The following is a 27,420-nucleotide window of genomic DNA, read 5'->3' on the forward strand; positions in this document are numbered from 1 at the left end:
ACTGTCTTCTACCTAAATGATGTGGGTGTCCTACAGAGGTTGATGCCATTTGTTGTGTTGCTAAGCACACATATATCCCAGAAGCTGGAAGAGCTGGTGAAGATCCTGCAGAAAGAAGAGCAGCCACAGGCTTGCCTACTGAGCCACACCAATAAGAACCAGCAGGTAAGAAATGTGTTGGGGCCAGAAGCCTTTCTAAGCATAAAAACAAAATGAGCGTTTCTTTGTCACCACCCTCCAGATCTCATGCCAAGATGTCCTCTGTGACCCACCCTCACGAGAAACATACAGGGAATTCTGGGGAACATAAAATCAGCTGAGCCAAAGTGACAGATTACAAAGCCATCACACTCCTGCTTTCCCTTCAGGGCTAGGGATCCCTTTTTGGTTTCCTGCAACCCTTCTCACACTTTTGTAGCATCTCTTCATTCAATTTTCTTTTGTTCCTTTCAAATGAGCCATTTCTTAATGGGACTAATTCTGTAACTGGTACCAGAAGTGGTCCCATGAAACAGATCCTCAAAATGGAAATGAGGTTCTGGAGCTTGGTAAACCAGGCAGCAGCACCTCACTTTTGGAGACAAAGCAGACACTGTTGTAACATGCCTTAGGAAACAGTGGTAATCAGGTGTTGGCCTGCCAGTGACAGCTAGTGCATCATGGAGACCCTAGAATGAAATTAGATGGGCCTCCTTTGAAGGAGCAACTTGACATAGAGGTGAACAATTTCTGGGTCTCCTGGACAGAAATATTACCTAAGGAATTATATTGGGAATTCATAGCACCTTACTCAACTTTGAGACTTAAGCCAATTCCTAGACCCGAAGTGGCTTCAGAAAGACCTTTTAAGAAAGTTCCTGCAATGTAGCCATAGAGGCATTGTGCAAATCTTTCTCCAGGCCCTCCCAAGGGTCTCTGTGGTCACCCTGACCACCATGGCCATGCATGAGGGAGAAGGAAATACCCAGACCTCTCTGGGGACTTGGATATTGGCTCTAATTATGTGAATTCTCATAGCTTCCAAACAGTACAGTGGCCCATAATCAGAGTGGAGACTTATGAAGGTCAGGAGATAGATAGAGTCTTGGCCTGAATCCAACTCCGCTAGGGTTTGCTTCTGCCAGGGGGACCACAGGCCCATCCTGTGGTTATTTCCTCAGTGCCAGAATGCATAGTGGAAACAGACTTACTTAGTGGCAGGTTCCTCATATTGGTTCCCTGACAATGGAGGGAATACTCTTGTACCCCATGATAATTTAAAAGTTAACCAGACTAGATATGTTTTAGGCAAAAAAAAAAGGTGGGGGGTGGGGATTAGAGATAGCCAGTGAGTTAATGCAGATACCTAACATTGTTTATATAAGGTACATGGATCATATTCTGTGCTGTCTCCAATTTTGCATTCTGTGGAAGTTATCTTCAGAGATAATTTAATATTTAAGAGAGTTAAAGCATTCATTCAACAGCCAGTTGTCTTGTGTCTCCTCTTATGAAGACAGTGATTGAACTTAGGACCCACCCTAATCTAGTATGATTTAATCTTGATTACATCTTCAAAATGATCCTATTTTTAAATAGGGTCGAATTCATGAGCACCAGCAGTTAAAACTTCAACATATCTTTAGGGAGGGATTCCATTAAACCCACAAACTATTATATCTCCTCAAATATGTGAGAATGAAAACAATGTAAGGATTTAATTATTAAAAGCAAAAGATGCATCATTTACATTAATGTGCAGATGACATTTTACGCCTAAATTGAAGTATTTAACCTCTCTCTCCATCTGTTATTTTTGCTTAAACAATAGAACTGTTATGATTTTAATTAAAACCCCAAAGAAAATAGAAAACTTTCTGCTGAAACTTTCCAGTGAGGATGTTTTGACTAGCCTAACGTTTACATGATGGCTATTCTTTTACCTTTTTCACAAAACTGGAGACGTTGGGCTTAGAAATTAGTGATAGCCCCTAAGAAGTATGGCAGAGATACAAAGAAGAAAGTGTTAGATGTCAATAAAAAATTAGAGTTTGATGATGGTGAATTTGGGACACTAGGCTTTTCAGAACAAGTTGTTCTGGTGCGTCCTAGAAAACTTTTCTCTTCTCACTATAGGCTTTAGAGTTAGCAGTTTGACCCTGATAGGAGCCGTGTTGAAAAGTCTTTGCATATTTGAAACATGTAAAATGTTTCCTGTTTAACTTTAACCCAGGACTTTAAGGACAAAAATTAGGAATGACAGGTACTGTGCATAATTTTTATCTTTATCCCAATAGCCATTCCCATTTTTGTAATATTCATAAAAATATTTTTTAATTTATTACAATATTTTCTTTGCACTCAGTTAACTTATTTCAGCTGCATTTTTGGCTTATATGTAATTTGAGATCTATAAAACTAATGTGTCTGTTATTTGTGAAAAGTGAGCCATATATACACACATATATACCTTTCCTTAGAGATACAAACATACTGATGCCTCAACATACAAGTAGTGAGGCAGATGAAAAGGAGGCACACCTGGGGATTATACAACAATTGAGCTCTGCGGCAGCTCCTGTCGTGTGTCGTGTCTGAGTAAGCAAAGAAACATGAGAGAATAAAGAAACTGAATAGTGTCTATGGATTGAGGCCAACCCTAACTATGCCCACCCCACTTAGCCAAACACAGGCAAGTTACCACCGATGTTTATTAGAACAAATTCGGGAAAGTATAATTCGACTTCTGATACAAGGCTCAAATGTATTCAATATTACATGCTAGTATTAGCATATACTAGAAAGCTTAGCATAGAAGACATACAACAAGAAATCAATTTCAGATAACGTAATACTCCCAGTAGAGTTCTCCATATTCTGAATCTAAGGCCTAGAATTGTTGCAATCTCTCTCTTTCTTCCTGATTCTTTAGAAACGTAAAAGAATGGTGCAAACTATTTGGGGAAGCTGGGTGTCTCAGTTATATCCATTTATTTTTTGGCTTTTTTTTTTTTTTTTTTTTTGAGATGGAGTCTGGCTCTGTTGCCCAGGCTGGAGTGTAGTGGCATGATCTCAGCTCACTGCAACCTCCGCCTCCTGAGTTCAAGCAATTCTTCTGCCTCAGCCTCCCAAGTAGCTGGGATCACAGGCACACGCCACCATGTATTTTCAGTAGAGACAGGGTTTACCATGTTGGCCAGGCTGGTCTGAAACTCCTGACCTCAAGTGATCCACCTACCTCAGCCTCCCAAAGTGCTGGGATTACAGGCATGAGCCACCACCCCTGGCCATTTAGGCAAGGCAGCAGAAACCATCTTATCCACAGGCCCAAGACCTTTGGATTTCTCATGTCACCCCTCCTAATTCTTTACCCTTTAGTTCAGAGTCATAATCAGCTTTTTACTTTTCACTGTCTACTAGCAAAGTTCTCCAAAACTTCTAATTCATTCAGAAAAGATGGCTTTTGTTTTCCTTACTTATGCTTAGATTAGGGTTGCATTGTCTAACCTATAAAAGTTTGCATCTTTAGATAGCTACTTCTATTTGTTAATCCAGTGAAAGACAATTATGAACAAACAGCAAAATGAATGTTCTTTTCACTGCATCCTTCTAGCTGCCTCTTAGCTTATCACTGCTCACCACAGGAACTGCTTTACCCAATTTCAGATTTAGTTGAACCCACTTAACTTTTTTTTTTCCCGGAGTCTCGCCCTGTTGCCCAGGCTGGAGTGCAATGGTGTGATCTCAGCTCACTGCAATCTCCACCTCCTGTGTTCAAGCGATTCTCCTCCCTCAGTCTCCTGAGTAGCTGGAATTACAGGTGTGTGCCACCATACCTGGCTAATTTTTTTTTTTTTTTTTTGTATCTTTAGTAGAGATGGGGTTTCACCATGTTGGCCAAGCTAGTCTTAAACTCCTGACCTCATGATCCACCTACCTTGGCCTCCCAAAGTGCTGTGATTACAGGCATGGGCCACTATGCCCAGCCAGACTCAAGTTAATGCAATAAAGTACATTTCTGATAGCCTATTTCTTCAACATTTACATATTTATATTTCCAAGATATTCCATAGAGCATGAATCTGTGCAGAAGAATTAGGCTTCGACTAAAAATCTTTCTACATTTATCTCTTGAGTTTAGCAAACAGTCAGTCATCTCTAAATATCTTTCTTCATCTCTCTTTTTTTAGGGTTTCTTTTTATTGTGAGTCATCTGATGTCGAGAAAGCCTTGAGTTTAAGCTAAAAGCTTTTCCACATTGATTACATACAAAGTGTTTCTCTCCTGTATGGATTTTCTTGTGTTTATTAAGATTTGAATTATTGTTAAAATGCTTTCCACATTCACCACATTCATAGCGTTTCTCTCCAGTATGAATTATTTTATGGCGATTAAGTTCCCAGTTAAGATGAAAGGTCTTTCCACATTCATTACATGTAAAGGGCCTCTCTGTAGAATGAGTTTTCTGATGTTTAGTCAAGTTTGGCCGATATTTAAAGGTTTTTTCACAAGTCGTACATTGGTAAGGTCTCTCTCCTGTATGAATTCTTCGATGTTGCGTTAGATCTGACATCCGGACAAAGGTCTTTTTACAATTACTACAAATAAAAGATTTATTTCCAATATGGATTTGTTGGTGGCGAACAAGATCTGTGCTCTGGGCAAAGGCTTTTTTACATTCATTACATGAAAAGGGCTTCTCTCCAGTATGAGTTTTCTGATGTTTATTAAGATTTGAGATGCTTTTAAAAGATTTCTCACAAACATCACATTTGTGGGGTTTCTCTCCTGTATGAGTTCTTTGATGTAGAATAAATTTGGAGTATGGATTGAATTCCTTTTTGCAATAATTACATGTGTAATATTTCTTTCTAGTATGAATTAATAGATGTTGAGTTTTTTCTGAGAAATAGCGAAAGGTTTTTCCACAAAAGTTACAGGAAAAGGGCTTCCTTTGAGTAAGAGTTTTTTTATGCTGAGTCAGGTTTAGTCTCTGGCCAACATGAAACCTCTGATGTATAGAGAGGGATGAGAGAAACCTGAAGGCCTTTTGACATACATCACATTTGTATGGCTTCAGTCCACTGTGCATGCTCTGATGTTGAATAACCTTTGAAGGTCTGTTAAAAGTTTCGCCACATTGGTTACATTCGAAGTGTTTATATAGCATACAAATTTTCTGGAGCATTGTAAATGATAAGCGATGCCTAAAGGCCTTTGTATTTTCACCATATCTGTGGGCTGCCCCTACCTGATGGATTTTCTGATGCCCATTAAGTTGTGAGATATGCCCAAAAGCCATGCCGCAGTCATCACATTCATAATGCTGGACAGAAGTACCACGTTTTTGGTATTCTCTGTGGTGAAAGCTTTGTCTGAAGGCATCCGCAGATTCCTTGAGGGCACGAAATGTTGCCAAGGCTGGTTGACATGCTGTTAGGAAAACAATATGAGAAAAAAAGAAAATCAGAAGTGGGCACGCCAACATACATCAAGTTAATTAGGAAAGCAAGGGAAAGAAGAGTACAGTGGCATTAGAGAAGTAGGATGAGAAGCAGGAGTTTGTGGAGGTGGAGAGGAAGAGAATTGCTTCTCCAAGCACAAAAATGATTTAAGTGATCAACAGTGGCCATTGAATTTTTCTCTATATCTTTAAACTTGAAGTAACTATACTTGTGGTAGTAAAAATGGCTCAGTGAAATTTTAATAACCCTAACAAAAACTTAAAGAACCTAAAAAGAATCACATGAAATCATAAGCATGGATTAAAATTTTATTTTCACCATGCTCCTTTAAAATATTCCTGTGTGGTATAGCAATTTGTGAAAGTGATTACACTTTAAATATTTTCCTTTGAACATCAAAATAGGGGATACTTATGAGTAAATATACATCTGTCTTATCAATTTGATATTTGATGTTTTACTGTGCAACAGGGTCATTTTTTTTTTATCATTTTCTTTTTTGAGATGGAGTTTTGCTCTTGTTGCCCAAGCTGCAGTGCAATAATGCGATCTCGGCTCACTGCAACCTCCGCCCCCCAGATTCAAGTGATTCTCCTGCATCAGATTCCTGAGTAGCTGGGATTATAGCGGGGTGCCACCACACCTGCTAATTTTTTGTATTTTGAGTAGAAACAGGGTTTCACCATGTTAGCCGGGCTGGTCTCAAACTCCTGACCTCAGGCAATCTGCCCACCTTGGCCTCCCAAAGTGCTAGGATTACAGGTATGAGCCACCGTGCCCAGTCAACAGGGTCATTATGGATTGGGCCAGTGCTCTATTTGGATAGTTGAGTTGTACTTATTTTTGTTATTGCTCAGAACATTAAGAACAACCTTAAATCTATATCTTTGTTAGTTTGTTGAAATATATCCTAGTACATTATATTATTGATTCTTAGAAATGAGAATCCCAATTATATTTTTGGTATATATACACACTGCATTCAAGTTCTTATACTGCATGAATACACCATTATTTTCCAGTGTCTTGATAACCCTAGACCATCAAACTTATCTTTATATAAAACTGTGATGTCATGAGTTCTAGCATTTTGTTGTAATAAAGACATCTAGAAACTGTTTAACTGCAGAAAGAAACTTGAGCATTTCTACACACATATGAATTATAGATTGAGCATTTCTATACATATACAAAATATTATAGATATGTTAATATAGACCAAAAAAATCTACCACTGATAAGATGGAGAACCAGCAGGAGTTTCTGTTATCTTCCTCATTCTAGTCTGAGATGCTACTGAAGTGCTTAGAAAAATGTACAGATATAGTGGAATATTTATTAATATACATGAGTAATATTTTTCAAGAGATAAATAAGACATTTCAACATGGGACAGAATCAGTGGTAATAAAAAAGGACAAAGTGAGAACAGTTGGTTTGAAGATACAGGGTTTAATTTTTAATTTTAATTTTAATTTTTTTTTTATTGAGACTGGGTCTCACTTGTTGCCCAGGCTGGAGTGCAGTGATATGATATCGGCTCATTTTAACCCCTACTGCTCAGGCTCAAGTGATTCTCCTGCCTCAGCCTCTTGAGTAGCTGGACATGGCACCACATCTGGCTAATTTTTGTATTTTTAGTAGAGATAGTTTTTTTTTTTTTATGTTGGCAAGGCTGGTCTCAAACCCCTGACCTCAAGGGACTTGCCTGCCTTAGCCTCCCAAAGTGGTGGGTTTACAGGTATCAGTTACCATGGCCAGCCTTGAAGCTATGTTTAAATGAACTTAATGGTTGGCATTTATAGCAAAAATTATATAGCCAAAGATGAAATAGCAGCATGGAAAACCTGGTTGGAAAACTCTTTTTTTTTCAACCAGGAAGGGACTGGAGAAATAGAATATATAAAAGAGAAGTCAGGATTAAAAGAAAGCACGGCCATCCATTAAATGTGAGTCCTATTAAAAATGAGTAGAAGATTTACCAACTTCATCATATGGTCTAATATGTGGGCAACTAGAATCTCTGAAATAGAGTGGGGAAGGGGATTGGGGAGGGACCAGAAAAATATTTGAAGAAATAATGGCCAAAAAACTCTCAAACACAGTAAAAACTATAAACCCACAGATCCAAGAAGCCCAAATCACACAATAAGAAACAGGAAGAGAATTACATTAAGGTACATTATAATGAAATTGTTCAAAGCCAGTGATAAACAGAAAACAGTAAAAAGCAACAGAGCGGGGAAAAAGACATTACATACATGGCACAAAGACAAAGATGACGTCAGAGTTCTCACTGCAAACACTAAGCAAAAAAGATAATGGAACAAAATCTTTAAGGTACAAAAAAAAAAAAAAAAAAACCTATCAACTGGAATCAACTAGAATTCTATGCCCAGCATATGGTTTTCAAAAATGAAGACAAACAGAAGACCTTTTCAGAAATACAGAGATTGAAAGAACTCATTATCAGCAGAGCTATACTGCAAGTAATTTTAAAGGAAGTCCTGCAGGCGGAAAGAAAGATGCCAGATGGGAGTTTGGCCCTGCACCAAGGAATGAAAAGCAACAGAAATTGTAACTGTATGGTAAATATGTGTGAGTTGATTATTACTTAAATCTCTTTAAAATACTGACTAACACAAATAATGTATTATAGGGCTTATAACACGTAAAAGTAAAATGTATGACAGCAACACCATAAAGGCGGGTGAGATAAATTACAGTATAATATGTATGGTATATATAGTATGAGAACTACAGTATAGGCTGGGCACGGTGGCTCACGCCTGTAAACCCAGCACTCTGGGAGGCCAAGACGGGCGGGTCACCTGAGGTCGGAAGTTTGAGACCAGCCTGGCCAACACAGAAAAACCCTGTCTCTACTAAAAATACAAAATTAGCCAGGCATGGTGGTGCATTCCTGTAATCCAAGCTAGTTGGGAGGCTGAGGCAGAAGAATCACTTGAACCTGGGAGACAGAGGTTGTGGTAAGCCAAGATTGTGCCATTGTACTCCAGCCTGGGCAACGAGAGCAAAACTCCATCTCAAAAAAAAAAAGGAACTACAGTATAATTCTTATATTCTACATAAAAGAGTATACTGTCACTTGCAGGAAGATTATGATAAGTTAAAGACAGATACTGTAAACTCAAATCCTAACACAACCACTAAAATAGAGTTACAGCTAATAAGCCAATAAAGGTGATAAAATTGAATCCTAAGAAAGTAATTAATCTAAAATAAGGTAAGGAAAATAAAGCGGAATAAAAGAGAAACGAGGGAAGAACAGATATGACAAATAGAAATCTATTTGATTTAGGTTCAAGCCTAACTATATCAATAATCACAGTAAACTTAAAATATAAACACAAGGTTTCACAACCTGAGCACTCTTTACTTTTTATCAGAGAATTCTTTGTTGTGGGGGCTATCATGTGCATGAAGGATCTTGGGATCTCTGACTGTTATGCCCTAGATGCCAGTAGCATGCCTACACACCCAGTTATTACCACCAAAAAGGTCACAGACATTGCCAGATGCCCTTAGGGGGCAAGGTCTTCCCTTCTCCTCATTGAGACCCAGTGGCGTAAGCACCCCAATGAAAAGGTAGAGATTATCAAGCTTGTATGAGAAAGTAAAACCAACTTACTTGCTAACTATAATAAACTCACTTTAGAGATACGAATAAGTTAAAAAGCAGATGGATGGAAAATATATACCACACTAACAGTTGAAAGAAAGCTAGAGTAGCTATATTAATATCAGACAAAATGCATCTTAGAATAATAAGTATTTCTAGTGATAAAGAAGATTATTTCATAATAAGGAATTAACTGAGAGCATAATTCTAAGTGTTTATGCACCTACAGAGCTTCAAAATACTTGAAGCAAGAAAATTACCAAAGAATACACTCCAAGAATAGAAAACTAATTTTAAATAAAAGAACCCACTATGATGGCTAATCAGAAAACCACACTACTATAATAAAGAATATTATACTCACACAGAACAGACAAATACACGAATGGAATAAAGAAATGTCAGAAGATGATTTCTATAGCTGTATAGTACCTATGCCTTATATAAGGATGGCATCACAAGTCAGTGAGGACAGGATAGATGCTTTGGTGGGTGGTATTGTAAAAACTGGCTCATTATTCAGAAAAAAATGGGGCTGGTTGTCCCATTATGCCATATACAAATATAGACAGATTAAAATGTGAATTTTAAACCCATAACGCTAATAGGAGAATGTCTTTAAGACCTAGGATGCAGTGGGCTTCTTAAATGACAACAAAAAGACGATAAGCAAAAGCTATAAGTCAAAAAATGAAGGATTTCTGATCAAGAGAAGCACCAGAGTCAACAGGCAAATGACAGATTGACAATAAGTAATCAAACATTCTAAACCAAAAAATACTTTATATATAACATAAAATTCTTCAATTCCACAAAGGAAAAGAGAAAAACATTAGAAAATGTGCAGACATGAAGAAGCAATTCATAAAAGCTAAATAGAGAGTGGATGACGAGAGTATCATGTGAGCTTCATCTTACTGTTAGAGAAATGAGAATTAAAGAGACAAAGCTTAACTATTAAAATGGAGCCAACTAAAATGTAAACGTTAGCAAGCAATGGTAAGATGCAGAAAAGAGAAGTTATGTGGGTCAGAGTGTAAAATTCACAGATGTCCAGAAAGTAATCTGGGTATGTTTTGTTAAACTATAATATGCCCTGTGAACCAGAGAAATTGTTATAGATTCTAAAGGAAAAAGATGAGATTTGGGTCAGAAGGAATTGTAGAGACTTAGGATTTTTTTCCCCGCTAAAACTGGTGTGTGGTGGATGCATATTAAAGAATACTATATTGCACTAAAAAGTAAGATGCGTAGATATAACATGTAAAGATTTTAGAAACAGCTAAATAGAAAGGTAAGAAGTGAGATTTTTGCAGCATGCTGTTTAAATAAGTGCAGCCGTATGTAAAATCATGCAAATTTTACAACTAGTATAAGCATTTTTTTTTTTTTTGAGACAGTCTCACTCTGTTTCCCAAGCTGAAGTGCAGTTGACATGATCTAGACTCAGTGCAACCTCTGCCTCCTGGGTTCAAGTGACTCTCCTGCCTCAGCCTCCCGAATAGTTGGGACTACAGGCAAGAACCACCACACCTGGCTATTTAACAACATAGAAAAGATATTAGACCCACTTTCTAGCACATGGAGAATGACATAATGAATTAGAAATGAAGGTTATACAAAATGACAGTGGAGTCTTGACTAGAACAGCAGTGACAACTGATTGACTCAACCTTAGTATCTAACTTCCAAACCTCCCACTACCACACGCCAGCCCTAAACAGGATACATGGTTTTATTCAAATATGTCGCAAAACAAAACACAACAAACCGATTTGTGTTCTAAAACCACAAGGTGGCAGTGGAAAGATCAGAAAAACATTTTGTAGTAAATATGAAAGTGATTATAGCTTGGTAGAAAAATGTTCAGGGGTGCACTTAAAAATGAAAGTTTAAGGGAGAGAAAAGAACTAGTTTGGGGGTAGGTGAGGAGTTTGGGCCAATTTATTAAGTATTTAAAGAATAAACAGGGTTATTTGGAATTCTTGCAAACAAGTCTTATAAATCTATAATAAGTGGATTCCAGTCCACTTTCCAAAATGCTCATATAGCTTAAATGCATTTGGTATTTTACTCTTCAGATCTATGATACTCCCAACCAAAATTCATCATGATCATCTAACCAGCTTTCCATCCTCTGACTTTCAGGAGCCTATTAATGAGCTGCCTTCCCTGATGTCAGGACTGAAACTTGAGAAACAAGTTTCTCTGAAATCCCTGGATCATCTTACATTCTGGCAGTTTCTACCTGCTGTTAATGAAGGACAAGTCATCTCTTTCCAACTAGATGGTAAATTTGTTTTTCTGATTTGTCATTCTCTAACCTAATAATCTAAAGAGAAAATAAGTCTCTCTCCAGAATTTCAAAAACAAACTAACAAACTTTCTGGGCCACTTTTCTGAGCTAACCCATTCATTCGTTGTAATCATTGACAAGTTTTTTGACCAATTCAGCTATTCATCCTTTTATCCATTCAGGTGGTAGCCTACATTTCAAATCTTTACCAGCACACCAATTATTGTCCTAAGCTATAGTTAGAACAAAAAGTACAGGGAGAATGATAAATGTGGAGTAAAGATTCCTTTGGAAACTCATGGACTGAAGTCACCTCCTGGTGAGGGTTGGAGGGGAAGTGTCAGTTTACTCTGAGTTGAGATGTGAGTTATGATGACTTCCACTTGCTTCTTACCTGGGCAGGGAACACCTGTTACCTCTCTCTCCATCATCCAGGGCTCCTTCCCTTGCTTCAAAGAGGACATCACTTTTGCCCCATAAGTCCAGTTCCCTAAGAAAAATAAATGATCTTGATCATGTTGTGGTTATTACAGAATTTAGACCCACATTTTTGGTGATGAGGAATCTCATTAACACCCCAATCTTCCCAGATCTTCTAAAGCCGTGTTTTTGTATGAAAGACCATCTATATTTTAAACCATTCCCCAGCTATTTCTTAGGCATATGATAGCCTCAGGCTATAGTTTCAGAGGATAGTGTGATGATTTTGAGGACAGTGTGGAATAAGAAGCTTGTATCATCATAAGAGGAAAATGTCTTTCCTTAACAGAGAGCTATAATGCTTTACTGAAGGATATGAAGTTATAAATTCAACCAAGCATTTTTAGGGAGTTTTGCAGATATTCGCACAGAAGGAAAAAATCCTCCCATGGGCAGTTGTGAACTAACAAGACCTCCTTACCCAAAGACGCAAGGTAATTACAGCTATCCAGCATCACATCTTTATACAGGTTTTTCTGTTCAGGGTTCAGATAATCCCACTCATCTGGCGAGAAGACCACAGCCACATCTCTAAATTTCACCGACTCCTGAAATAACAATTTATACTTTATATGTATACGTGCCTCCATGTGGTCCTTGATAGATATCTTTCAAATTGGGCCTGCTAAGGAGGCAGACAGGATATAAGGATACATTAGAATATATGGCCAAAAGCTGTAATAGAAAGAAGACAATAAAGTGTGATTTACTCTTGCAGAGTTTAGGAAGTCAAAATTACTTATCCTCATGATAGAGTAACAGCTTAGGAAACATACATTTGGTGTACATGCTTGGCTGAGTCGATGGGGTAAAGCTACCATTTGTAAGGTAGCAAATACCTCAAGTATATGAATGCCTGGAGTGTATAATCTGTGGGATTATGACCGAATACATCTGAGTCAGAATCCCACCTAGGAAGAATGATAAGGGAATTCATCCTGCCTGGCTGCATAAGCTGGGACTTCGGTCTCTTTCTGCTTCAGACTGAAACTGGAGCTTCAGCTCTTCTTGAGTTTTGAACCTACTGGGTTTCAAACCAGTATTATAAATCAGTCAAAACTGAAGATATGACAGTCTCTCAATATGAGCAGTCAAAAGTTCTTTGCAAGTAATACTAGAACCATGTCAGTTCTCCCAAGTATATACATAAATTCAATAGTATCTCCATTTTTTAAAAAATCCATTAAGATTATTTTTGTAAAATGTCATAAATGAATACATGATTTTCACACAAGGGAAAAATGTAACAGACTAGTTTTTTACATGAAAAGTTAATGAAGATCTTGTTCTTGCCACAGTGCGGAGTAAAGTTATAGTAATTCAAGTGGGTTAGGAATGTCATCAGCACAGATAAAGAGATCAAACAAAGAGAGGCCAGAAACATGCAAATATAGAAACGTTTACTACCTAAAAAAGATGACCAACAGGTCTGTTGGGAAACCATTCAATGAATCCTCAGACAATAACTGAATATGCCTTAGTAGGGGAAAGCAAGATCTCTTCCTATGAGAATATGTTTCAGATAAAATAAAAAATAATTAAAACTATTAAAATGTGAGAAAATGAAGGTTTTTAGACTTGCAACAGAAAAATTTCTTAAAGACTAAAGTGCCAAATAAAAGGAAATAACAAAAATGACCTTATAAAGGAGAAAGAAATCTCTTGGAAAAAATTGAAATTAGTATGTTGTATAACCAACAAGGAACTAATTCAGAATTTATACAGATCAATAAGGAAAATAGAAGCTGCAGACTAGACAAATGCTGAAAGTATGTGAATGAACAGTTCACTGAAGCAAGCATGCCAATGATCAATAAGTAGACAAAGTGTCCTCAATTCAATGCACATTATATTAGCAACAAAAGTCTTGTTTGTTTTGGCAAGACAGTCACAACATTTAAAACATGGACACTATCCAGTGTTTTTAAGGGATGGAAGCAAGCCATCAATCCCACTGATTAGTGGACTTCAAAGTCAGCATGGTACTTCTGGAGCATGACTTGGCAGTATCTGACATGGTAAAAGGTACATGTCCTTGACTCAGAAATTCTAAGTCTAGATGGCTTTCTTAAAGTTTAAGAACATGCAGAGACTTCACTGCAGCGTTACTCTGTCACGGAAATACTGCAAACATAGATCTGTGAACAGGAGAATGGTCCAAAAACAGAAAAATTCACATTGCAGAACATGTGGCACGTGTTGAGAATAAGGGCCAGCTAGGTGTACTGCTATGGAAACATCTCCAAAATAAATTACAAAACTTAAAAAGTTACAGAATATAGACATATCAATAAAAGAAGATCTATTGTACATAAAACTGAAGGCAGTGGTGAGTAGGGTTAGAAATAAAAAGGGTCTTTTTTTTTTTTTTTTTTTTTTTGAGACGGAGTCTTGCTCTGAGGCTGGAGTGCAGTAGCGCAATCTCGGCTCACTGCAACCTCTGCCTCCTGGATTCAAGCAATTCCACCTCAGCCTCCCAAGTAGCTTTCTTTTGGTGCCAGGCCAAAAAAGGTCTTTTAAAAAATACTTCAGGCCAGGTGCTGTGGCTCACACCTGTAGTCCTAGCACTTTGGGAGGCTGAAGCGGGCAGATCACGAGGTCAAGAGATCGAGACCATCCTGGTCAACATGGTGAAACCCCGTCTCTACTAAAAATACAAAACATTAGCTGGGCATGGTGGCGCGTGCCTGTAATCCCAGCTACTCAGGAGGCTGAGGCAGGAGAATTGCCTGAACCCAGGAGGCGGAGGTTGCGGTGAGCCGAGATCGTGCCATTGCACTCCAGCCTGGGTAAAAAGAGAAAAACTCCCCCTCTAAAAAAAAAAAAAAAAAAAAAAAGACCCTCCAGGCCAATATGGTGAAACCCTGTTTCTACTAAAAATACAAAAAAATTAGCTGGGCATGGTGGTATGCGCCTATAGTCCCAGCTACTCAGGAGGCTGAAGCAGGAGAAACTCATGAATTCTCCTGCGAGGAGGCTGCAGTGGGCAAAGATGGTACCACTACACTCCAGCCTGGCGACAGAGCGAGACTCAATCTCAAAAAAAAAAAAAAGAAAAAAATTACATCTACCTTGTTTAAAATAACATAATACATTGATAGAGTTCTTATATAATTTGAAAAATTACAGAAGTAAAATTTAACTCAGGTCTGCCTGACTGAGGGATGAAAATGTCTTCACAGACTATATTTTAAAAGATATTTTGGTGAATTCATTTATAATTCAATGAAATTCTAGCTACTATATTCGGACATTGTTATTTAATGCCACGATTAAATCAGCCTGTCCTCTAATGTAAATGTGATCTCTGTCATTTACTCAGTTCTAAATATGTGGCCCTAAATATGTGGATTAGTGGGAAACTAATGTTTCTTACTGCTGCTGGAACAAATTACCACCAACTTCATGCCTTAAAACAACACAAATTTATAATCTTACAGTTCTGGAGTTCAGAAGTACAATATGGGTTAGCAGTGCTGTGTTCCTGCTGCAGGCTCTAGGAAGAATCTGATCCCTCAACTTTTCTAGCTTTCTAGAAACCACCCGCATTCCTTGGCTTGTGGCCAGCCCTATCCTGTCTTCAAAGCCAGCAACATAGCACCCCCCTGCCTGTATCTATAAAGATCCAGTGATTACATTTCAGGCCCACCCAGACAACCCAGGAGAAACCCCCCATCTGAAGATCCTCATCTTCATCACACCTGCAAAGTACCTTTTACCACAGCTTCCAGGAACTAGGATGGAGATATCTTGCAAAGGGTGGGGAGAGTGTTCATCCTACCACAATGTGTATCTGGCCTTCTGTTTTCTTCTGTTTATCCACCACTGTGTTATCGTTTCTATATTGCTTTAATTAGCGTAGTATGTGTTGGATTTTAAGTCTGTCAGGACCAGTGACCTCTTGTTACCCAGAAATATGGCAACATCCCTCCACCTGACCGCCTTCATCCCATCCACCTGACCGCCTTCATCCCATCCACCTGACCGCCTTCATCCCATCCACCTGACCACCTGTGCACTGCTGCAGCTCTCCTGTAGACTTGAGAGCAAGTCTACTGCTCCCTGTGCCCACAACAAATGCAAGCTGTCCAACTTCAAACTAAACTCACTATACCCAGGGACTCCTATTCTTCAGCCTTAAAGTTTTCAAACAAATCCATGCCTAGAAGACCTGCTCTGATGACTCCCCTTGGTCAGTCAGTCCTGAATAGTTTGTTGAATGAATCCTAAAACTTGGGTCCCTAAAGAAAGCTACTGGGTTATTCAGGTCATCTCATCGCCAGAATGGGAAACTGCACCCATGTGGTGGAACAAATGCAAAATGTCTTTAGCCCTGTAAATTGGTATTTTAGGAAGGAAATCAGAAGTAAGCAATTCACCTGTGATATCACCGCTAGAAATGACAGAGCTGTTTTTCTTTTCATCCTTCACCTCCTGTTCTCAGGGGAACACAGACTCCTGAGAAGTCACACCTTAAAACTGAGAACAGAAGTATGTGAGACCAGGTACCCCAACCCCCCACCTCCAACCACACACACAGAGGAAACCAGGAATGCACAACAGCCTACCAACCTTGGCCTTCGGGTTCTCTCTCCTCCTGGGCCTTAAGGAGAGCTCACGGGTGACGCTGCAGCAGCTGGAATTTTGGATATTGGGGCCTCTCCCTGTGTGTCAAAGTGTGAGACTCTACTCCCCAGATCTGCCCGAACACAACTTTCCCTGCCACCCAGTGAAACAGCTTGAAGTCACCTTCTCAGAAAGATCGACTCCGATACAGCTAGCAGGCCCAGCGGACATCGGAACCTGCCTATATAGAACCTAGATCATCACACCCAGAACCTTCTCATTTTCTAATCAAGCTCAGCTCACTACCTGCAGGATTTAGCTCTTTGGGTCCTGATTATAGTGGGAACAGGGAGGATTGGGGAATGCAGGATTGTCACATCAAGGCTTAGGCTGAAAATTCCCCAGTGCTCTTTATTCATGCCTACTATGTACCCCAGGCATGCTGTCATATAACACACACCCCAGATAGGCTTGTGTCACTCTTTCCGCTTGAATCTCTGAGATAAGGGGCCTCACCTGGTGCCTGTCAGCCCCATGATGCAGCTGCATGGAGGAGGAAGAGCAGTTTGGTGCTTTCATCAGTGGGACTGCGTATAGTAGCACCTCCTCTTTCCCGTGACCCGTCAGTGACATGGGGGAATCCAGTGTGTGCTACTTGTCCTAGAAGGGGGTTGGGAATGATAGTGTTGTATTTGACCGGAGCGTAGAAAGTTATCACGAGACAAAAGTATGCCAGATTGCAGAGTCATTTATTATGCCGGCGACCACAGAGGACTCACGTCTCTCCAACCTGTGGTGCCAAAAGGAGGGTGCCATGATTTTTTATACCCGAAAAACCACCTTGGGAGTGGGGGTGAGGGGCGGGGATGGGGATGATAAGGTTTCGGACATTTCAAGGGCTAGGGGATTCTGTGATTCACCTCCTGGGTGGAGACAAGGGCGGGGGTCTCCAGACATTCCAAGGGCTAGGGGATTCTGTGATTCACCTCCTGGGTGGAGACAAGGGCGGGGGTCTCCAGACATTCCAAGGTCTAGGGGACTTTTGACATTCTGTTTGTTACCTCAGTGGTTTACAGAAGTCAGGATATACATTTGTTTACACATCGTCTGGGTGGTGATAGAAGTCACAGATTTTAGCAGTTACCGATAAGAAAAGGTAGGCAGCTTTACATAGTTTTGAGGAACAAACTGGCAGTTCTGTTCACAGAGGCCAAGGACAGTAGTCATTGTAAGGAGAATGGGGCAGCCATTTCAACTTATCTAAAAACAGTTTTGCATTTTATAAAATAGTTTTGCTCCGGTTCTGGCTCTAGGCGAGCACAATATCACAATAGGAGGGTATGGAAGGCAGAACAATGCTTCCCCACAAAGATGTCCACGTCCTAACCCCCAGAACCTGTGAATATGTGACCGTACTTGGCAAACGTGTGATGAATAATTGTGAACCAAAAACCCAAACTCTGTAAAATATTTAAAGGAGTTTGTTCTAAGCCAATATGAATGACCATGGCTCCAGGAAGAGTCTCGGGGGTCCTGAGAACGTGTGCCCAAGCGTGTCAGGTTACAGTTTGGTTTTATATATTTCAGGAAGACAGAAGTTTCACGCAAAGGCATAGATCGATACATGTAAGGAATATATTGATTCGGCCTGGAAAGGTGAGGAGCTTACAGGTCACAGGTGGGTCCAAAAACTGTCTGACTGGCAACTGGTGGAAAGAGTTAAACTAAAGACTTGAAGTGAGTAGGAAGAAATGCTTTAGTTGATAAGTGGGTGGGGGAATTGTGAAAGCCAAGGTTCTTATTATGTAGATGAAGCCTCTGGGTAGCAGGCTTCAGAGAGAATAGATGGTGAATGTCACTTTTCAGACCTTAAAGGTGTCAGACTCTTAGTTAATCTCTCCTAGATCCTGGAAAGACCTGGCTGCCTTAATGGAGGTTCTCTACAGATGCAGAATTTTCCCCCACGGGGAAAGACAGCTTTGCAGCACCGTCTCAAAATGTCCGAGAAATGTATCTTGGGGTCAAGTATTTTTATTTTCTTCAGGGTCCGATATCTGTCATGTGATGCTACACAACAGTCAGGTTGGAATTTGATCTCTTATTGCCACAGAGTGTATTTTTGGTCTTGTGATCTCTATGTTAGTGTTAATGCTGGTCAGTCGTGCTGAACTCCGAAAGGGAGAAGGTATAAGGAGGTGTGTCCAACCTCCCTTCCCATCGTGATTCGGAATTCCGTTTTTCAGGTTTCTCTTGGCTCTGTTCACTCTGCTGGGGGGCCTGGGCTTTTTGTTCTGGTTTACAAAATCCTGAGATGCAGAAATTATCCTGGATTATCCAGGTGGGTCTGATATAATCAAAAGGGTCCTAAAAGAGGGAGGCAGGAAAATCAGATGATGAAGGAGAGGTAGGAGCCTCCAGAAGCAGGAAAAGGCAAGGAGACAGATTCCCCCCTAGAGCCTTCAGAAAGAGCACAGTCTCACCAGCACCTTCTGACCTCCAGACCTCTAAGAAAAGTTTTTGTTATTTTGAGCCACTAAGTTTGTAGGCATTTGTTCTAGCAGCAATAGATAACTAATACAGAGGGCCAGAGACTGAGGGTGGCCAGGGATGGAGTGAGGTGGGCACAGGGTGAGGACATCTGGACCAGAGGCCATGCAGAAGGACAGTGGGTTCAGATGTTTACTTGTGTCCTAAGGCCAGAGTGACCAAATGACCCCAGCAGGGGGTGCAGCAGGACTAAAGCCTAAACCAAAGAAACAAGGGAGTGAAATGCCCCTACAGAGGTCAGCAGGGCCCCGCCACCAGCACCCAGACCTGACACATATTCCCTTGCTCCTTCACTTTTTGTTAAGTGTTTCCCTGCACAAAGACTATGTAAACCGGCCAGGCTTGGTGGCTCACACCTGTAATCCCAGCGCTTTGGGAGTCCGAGGCAGGTCAATCACGCGGTCAAGAAATCGAGACCATCCTGGTCAACATGGTAAAGCCCTGTCTCTACTAAAAATACAAAAATTAGCTGGGCATGGTGGCAGGCGCCTGTAGTCCCAGTACTTGGGAGGCTGAGGCAGGAGAATCGCTTGAACCTGGGAGGCGGAGGTTGCAGTGAGCCGAGATCGTGCCACTGCACTCCAGCCTGGCGACAGAGTGAGACTCCATCTCAAACAAACAAACAAACGAAAAGACTATGTAAACCAAAAATAAAATTCTAAGCCCTCCAACCACTAGAATGGACTCCTCTTCTCAGCAAAATGAATTCCAAAGTTAACCTGAAAAACTAGTTCAGGCCGTGACAGGAAGTGGGGTCAGACATGCCTCATTATACCCTTCTCCCTTTTGAAATGACTGAGAGAAGGACTCTTTAAATCTGATAAGAAACATTTCTAATGTATTCTGTCTGAAGCCAGCTACCTGGAGGCTTTGTCTGCATGATAAAAACTTGGTCTCCGCAACCCCTTATCTTAGCCTAGACATTCCTTTCCATTGATTCTAAGTCTTTAGACAGTAACTGAACCCTTTTAACAAATTGCCAACTAGAAAGTGTTTGAATCTGCTTGTGACCTGGAAGCCCCGGGCTTCCCGTTGTCCCAGCCTTCCAGACTCAACCAATGTACATCTTATTTGTATTGATTAATGTCTTTTGTGTCCCTAAAATGTATAAACCCAAGTCGTAGCCTGACCACCTTGGGCACGTGTTCTTGGGACCTCCAGAAGGCTGTGTTACGGACCGTTGGTCACTCATATTTGGCTCAGAATCAATCTCTTCAAATATTTTGTAGAGCTTGACTCATTTCATCGACAACTATTATTCTGAAGCAAAATCAGAGGAAAAGGAGAGGGAGTCCTTGAGAGGAAGAGAATGTGCCAGGGAGCACAGGTGAGTGTTGAAATCAGAGAACGTAATTTCTCAATCAAGGGACTGTTTCAGAATAGTCTGTTTTAAACATGAAGATGTAAAATGACCTTGGAGTGGTATGATTATGTTTTCTACCATTGTTTTTGGACCAGTTATACAGAAAGATATTTACATTTTTTCATACACTGTGGCTGTTTTAATAAGCTGCAGGAAGATACTGAGGGCCAAGTTCATATTCATGTCCATACTCATGATCTCATTAACTGACACAGGCACCCTGGAGGGAATTATTCTATTGCACGCTTCTTATTTAGGAGATAAGAAAAGGGAGGATTAGAAAAATAAGCAATTTTGCCCACAGTAACACAGCTGGTGAAGGACAGCACCGAGCGCCATCCTCAAAGCCATCCGACCCTGAAAGACCGGGCTCTAGGCCAGCCATGGTGGCTCACGCCTATAATCCTAGCACTTTGCAAGGCTGAGGCAGGAAGATTGCTTGAGGCCAGAAGTTTGAGACCAGCCTGAGCAACATAGCCCATTGTCTACAAGCAATTTTAAAATTCCAGGCATGGTGGCATGTGCCTATAGTCCAAGCTACTTGGGAGGCTGAGGTGAGAAGATGGCTTGAGCCCAGGCATTCGAGGTAGCAGTGAGCTATGATCACATCAGTGCACTCCGGCCTGGGCAACAGAGCAACAGAGCGAGACCCTGTCACTAAACAAATAAACAAACAAACAAAAAACCAGGCTCTTAGGCTCTTTTGCACTACCCTTGACAACATAAACCTACGCAAAGTACAGATCCCTAAAAAGGTGCTTCCCCACCTGCCGAATTTACCTATCTAGCCTCATCAACTACCAATTCCCTGTGCCCTCCTATTTTTCACATTTTATTCTATACAGTTATCTTTATATTATTGTATTCTCTCTCCTTGACTCTGTTTATTGAAGCAGAAATTGTACCTTTTATTTCTTTGTATTCAAAGCCTTTAGCTCTAGTGTCCAGCACTTAATATGCCAGGAAACAGGCATTATTTTGAGTCTCCCATCACCCATCCACTGTATCAGCATGAATCATTTATTTCAGCATCTTGAACTCCCGTCAGTGTATGGGATTGTTTTATTATCTTATGTTAATGAGTAGAAAATGCAAAGAGATTGTTTTTCTAAGATCACGTGGTGAGACCGTTTGACTACTGATGAGATGTATCCCAAAGTTGTCTGAATCCAGGATTGGACATCTTAACAGTTGCCATAAAATTCCCCATCATTATAACTACAGAAAGGCATAAACTGATAACTGCTTAATACAAACAAGCTGTGTCAGCTGGAGTAGTCACCTAACCTTTATGTGACTCATCTTTAAAACGAAGGTATTGGCTTCTTTTACATTTTTTTGTCAGCAGCATAACATAATACAAGTATATCTGAGGTTCTGCAGGTGTAATCTGACACTGCACATATAAAAAAAGAAAGACATTAAATCTAACTTTTATTTTGTATAATTGACATTTGTATTGAGATAATGTAGATTCACATACAGTTGCAAGAAAAAATAGAGACCTCATGTACCGTTTACCCAGTTTTTCCTAATGGTAACATCTTACAAAAGTATAGTACAATATCAAAACCAAGATATTGAGATTGATAATTCTCCAACCTTATTCAGATTTCCCCAGCTTTACTTCATTTGTATGTGTGTATTAATTCTATACAAGTTTATCACATGTGTAGGTTCTAGTATTCGCCACCACTGTCATGTTACAAAGCACTTTCATTACCTCCAGGATCTCTGGTATTACCCACATTTACTTCTTCAATAACCACACCTTCTTCCCTCCCACCCTCTCTTCTGTCTCAAATAACTACTAATCTCATCTCCGTTTTCTAAAATGTTATCATTTCAAGAATGTTATATAAATATTATCACACTGTATATAACTTTTGGGATTGGCTTTTATCACTCAACATAATTCCCTGGAGATTCATCCAGGTCACTATGTGTATTGATAATTTGCTTCTTTTTATTGCTGAGCAGTATTCTGTGGTATGGATGTATGCAATTTCTTCAATTATTTACCCTTAAAAGACATCTGAGCTGCTTCCTGTTTGGGGCTATTACGAATAAAGCTGCTGTGAAAATTAGTGTATAGGTTCTTGTGCTAACATATGTTTTTATTTTCTGGGATAAATGCCCAATAGTAAAATTGCCAGGTTGTAGAGTAATTGCACATAAGAAACTGCCAAACTATTTTCCATGGTGGTTGTACCATTTTACATTCCCACCAGCAATGTGTGAGTGATCCAGTCTCACGGCATCCTTGCCAGCACTTAGTGGTGTTACCATTTTTTATTTTAGCCATTTTGATAGGCATGTAGTGATATCACACTGTGGTTTTAATTTGCATTTCCTTACTGGCTAATGATGTTGAACATTTTTCATGTGCTTATTTTCCATCTGTGTATTTTTGTCAGTAAAATGTCCTTTCATGTCTTTTTCCCATTTTCTAATTGGATTTTTTTTTTTTTTTTTTTGCTGTAGAGTTTGGAGAGTTCTTCATATATGTTAGATACCCACCCTTCGTCAAGTGTGTGGTTTGCAGATATGTTCTCCCACTTTGTAGCGTGTCATTTCATTCTTTTCACTTGTCTTTCACAGAGCAAAAGTTTTTAATTCTGATGTGTTCTAATTTATAAACATCTTTTTTATGGATCATGTTTTTGTTTCCAGTCTAAAGATTTTTACTTTTTCCTAAAAGTTTAATAGTTTTTACATTTATGTCCATGTACCTTTTATCTCTTTGTATTCAAAGCCTTTAGCTCTAGTGTCCAGCATTTAATATGCCAGAAAACAGGCATTATTTTGAGTCTCCTTTCACCCATCCACTGTGCCAGCATGAATCATTTTATTTCAGCATCTTGAAATCCTGTCGGTGTATGGGATTTCATTTTTGTATAAAGTTTGAGGTTTAAGTCAAGGTTTGGTTTTTTCATGTCTATGGATGCCCAATTGCTTCAGCACCATTTGTTGAAAAGATTAGTTTTGATTTTTAAAATGAATGATTGTGTGATTTACTCCATATTTATATTTTTCATAGAACAGTAATGGCTTCTATTATGTGACATTAAATACAATTTATCCTCCAAGGAAATACATCAAGTAAGTCCTGTGGAATCATTTACTCGCTGGAATAGATCCACAGCTTCCTTAGGGCATGTAAATCACAGGGCAAGAATAAGTACTGGATGATATTGAAAGCTCCTGTCAGCTTTGATAATCTATCTAATGTCTGTTTCTGTTCCATTCTGTCCCTTCACCCCTCTTCTCTTTTCCCTGTCTCTCTCGCTAAACTACCATTTATTGATGGAGTTATCATAGCTCCTAATTTAAACCAAGGTGATAGACGCTTATGCCAATTGGTGAAATTATTTGCACCCCCATTTGTCCCCAAAGGTGCCCTGGTCAGAGCAATACATTATGCGGTCATTGTATCTATCGAAGACCTTCCCTGTTTAGCACTTCACTCTTTATACTTCACTTACACTTAGCCTTAACAGTAATTCTTTGCTCTAGATTTCTTTAGCCCCAACATGCAAAGGGAGACTTTGAGCAAAAAGACTTCAAGCATCTTGCAGAGGTGATAGGCCTTTACACAAGACTTTAAACTCCTGCGGATGTGGACTTGAACCAGCATGATCTAATTATTCTGGCCATTGACTCCTCATCAGTCTACATGGTAGCCATAAATCCTGGACAGAGGTGAGTATATACATATATATATAATTGTTTACTGATGTTTACTGATGTTACAAGACATTGTATTCAATGGCTTATGTTATATGTTCAAATTCTTCTCCCTAGTTAGCAATGTGTGGTTCAATGTGCTTTGACTCTTATTTTCACAAGATTCACCAGTGCATTTAGCATCCCTCAGAAGAAGTAATTGATGAGTTTAAAATCTGGAGAATGCACAGCCAATTCCAAGTGGCCATATCACCCAATCCATCTCTGAAAATCAGGCATTGAACCAGTCCCTCTGCATTCTGGCATAATGGGGTAACAGACAATCCCAATAGACTCACTTTGGGTGATCTTCCCCTACCTTGTCAAGTGCAGGTGTTAATTGATTATAAAACATGGTCACATAAGGCAAAATATTTACTCATATTTCCCAACTTTACAGCCACCCTATACATTTGTAATTGGTTTGTCTTCCTCACTAGAATGAACACTTCATGAGGGAGCAGAATGTGTCTATCTCGTTCATTGATGAATGTATCCTTAGCAGCTAGAAACCTGTATTTCGATAATATGCTCTTCATCTTTAAATGCTCGATTAAAATCTGGGAAAGTGAGGAAGGAAGGGGATGAAGAATAAATGATTTGAATGGGATTGTTATCAAACTAAAGGAAATAAAAGGATAGTTTGAACTGACTCATAAGAAAGAAATGTCTATCCAGGTATAGTTAGAACAGTTCTTAGGGAGAAGTTTATCATCTTATCTACATATAATTGAAAATAATATAAGAAAAAAATAATAATGAAGCACTTATCTGAAGATGTTGGAACAGCAAAGCAAAGTATAAACAAAGAAATACCAAATAACAGTTTGTAGTAGAAAACATACAATGCAAGGAAGCAACAAAGTCAAAACTGTTATTAGAAAGACTAATAAAATTAACACTAGTGAGACTTACTTAAAACAGAAAAGGTACAAATAATGAATATTGGAATGCAAGGTAGCCTAAGAAAAGCAGAAATGAATCTTTTCAAATAAAAATAAGTTTTATTTACAAATGTTACATACATTTAAAATATCATAAAAGAGAGGGATGAACAATTTATGTCAATAAAAGTGGACCAAATAGATAAACTTTTAGAAAATAAAAGCTACTAAAACTGACTAACTGATACAGAAAGACATAGAAAATATGAATAGTTCTATAACTACTGGAAGGATTAAATCAGTTGCTTAGGCTGAGGTGTCAACCCTGACTTCTCTCTTTCTGATACATCCACTCTAGTAAGCAACAAATACTGTCAGCTTATTGGCCAAGTATAGTCAGAATTTGACCTCTTCCCATGATTTTGCTGACACGATTCTGGTCCAAGCTGCCATCGTCTCTCATCTGGATTACTGCTTCTACCCTTGCTCCCATGAAGTCAGGGTAATCCCTTTAAAACAGAATTCAGACAGAGTCACCCACTGCTCTAAGCTTTCCAGCAGCCCCCATGTGGCCCAGATTAAAAGCCTAAGACTTCACTCTTCCTTGAGGCCCTACTTGACCTATTCTCCTGTTAACCCTTTAGCCCTCTTCTTTTTCAGCTTCAGTAGCTTTCTTACCAATCTTTGAACACAAGGAGCCATTTAGGCTGTCCTAGAGTCTGTACACTTTCTGATTTCTCTGCTTGGGAGACTCTTTCTCCTGGAATCCACATGACTATTTCTCTTGCTTTTTTAAAATATCAACTTAAAAGCCATCTTCTCAGGCCTTCCTTGGCCACTCAGTCCAAAATGTTAACCTCCTGCTGTTTTGTATTTCTTCTCTTTACTGTATATGGTTTTCTCTACTACACATCACCATTTAACTTACTATGTAGACAAAAAAAAGTATTGGCCAGTTGCAGTGGCTCACGCCCATAATCCCACCACTTTGGGAGTCTGAGGCTCCCATCACTTTGGGAGGCTTGATCATGTGAGGTCAGGAGTTCAAGACAAGCCTGGACAACATGGTGAAACCCCGTCTCTACAAAAACACACACACAAAATTAGCTGGCATAATGGGTAATCTCAGCTACTCAGGAGGCTGAGGCAGGAGAATTGCTTGAACCTGGGAGGCAGAAGTTGCAGTGAGCTGAGATTTCGCCATTGCACTCCAGTCAGGTGACAGGGCAAGACTCCATCTCAAAAAAAAAAAAAAAAGTGGGTATAAACATGACTCCAGAAGTGCCCCTGAGCTACTCTGGACACGCCACCTATAGAGGAGCCCTGCACCACAAGTAGTATTTCTGCTGCTGTGGTGCACCGCCGCCTCAGTAAAAGTTGCTATCCAACACCACCAGCTCACCAAAAACCGTCCAGGGCTAAGCCCTAATCTGAGGGCTTGCCTGCCCTACATCAACATTAGGTACAAATTTCAATATCATGCAGATCTCCCAAAGTTTCCAAAATTTGTAAGGAGTCACATAACTTAGCAGTAAAGAACACTAATTGTGAACTTTGGTTATGTCAATGAGACTTGAGCATATCACTTCAGCATATAAACTAAAACAGACCCATTTAACAATCAAATCCATGATTGCGAGTCTCCTGTGATGAACACATTGTTACTAATGCTTTCGAATATCCTAAATGATTTTGTATCATGGACAGTTATTTTAACATTTACTTTTATTAAAATGTTAAGTATCTTAATGACTACACCCGTCTCATCCAAATATTCATTAAATAGTAGAGCTTTTAGAAGATTTTTTAAAAATTCATGAAGATCAATTACTTTGAAGCGGAAATTAGACGTTATACTACAAAGATGCTTAAACAAGCACCACAATGCACTGTGCAGTTAATTTAGTGGAGACTCAATACAACATCAGAGCAGAAGCTGAGAAAATTAAAAAGGCAACATTAGCGTAGATATATTCCACTAAGGATGTAAATTTATGCCCTGACAATGCCTCCTCTCTATTCTCTGACTATTCCTAGGGGGATATTAGTGTTGAATGATGCAGGGTTTGAATTTTCCTAGGTCTTTGTAAACAAAATCCTTGCATAGACTGCACTATTGCTATGTGTGTGGGTGAAGCAGATTTTAAATTTTTCTTTTGGTTCATTTTATTCCCCCCTTATTTTTTAACCCCTTAAGAAATATGCAAGGCCGGGCGCGGTGGCTCAAGCCTGTAATCCCAGCACTTTGGGAGGCCGAGGCGGGTGGATCACAAGGTCAAGAGATCGAGACCATCCTGGTCAACATGGTGAAACCCCGTCTCTACTAAAACTACAAAAAATTAGCTGGGCATGGTGGCGCGTGCCTGTAATCCCAGCTACTCAGGAGGCTGAGGCAGGAGAATTGCCTGAACCCAGGAGGCGGAGGTAGCGGTGAGCCGAGATCGCGCCATTGCACTCCAGCCTGGGTAACA

At 39.6% G+C, this 27,420-nt stretch overlaps 1 long non-coding RNA gene across 1 annotated transcript; it reads left to right on the forward strand.

Annotated features, from left to right (window-relative positions):
* The first annotated feature begins 3,194 nt into the window (after window positions 1–3,194).
* LOC116540274 lies at window positions 3,195–25,935 on the forward strand. Its single transcript, XR_004264373.1, has 5 exons — window positions 3,195–3,799; window positions 11,236–11,377; window positions 16,308–16,484; window positions 20,206–20,303; window positions 23,856–25,935. It is a non-coding gene; the product is annotated as an uncharacterized LOC116540274 (long non-coding RNA).
* Window positions 25,936–27,420: the final 1,485 nt, after the last annotated feature.

The sequence above is a fragment of the Sapajus apella genome, unplaced genomic scaffold, assembly GCF_009761245.1.
Source record: "Sapajus apella isolate SASKATOON/1434 unplaced genomic scaffold, GSC_monkey_1.0 scaffold137, whole genome shotgun sequence".
Lineage (NCBI taxonomy): Eukaryota > Metazoa > Chordata > Mammalia > Primates > Cebidae > Sapajus > Sapajus apella.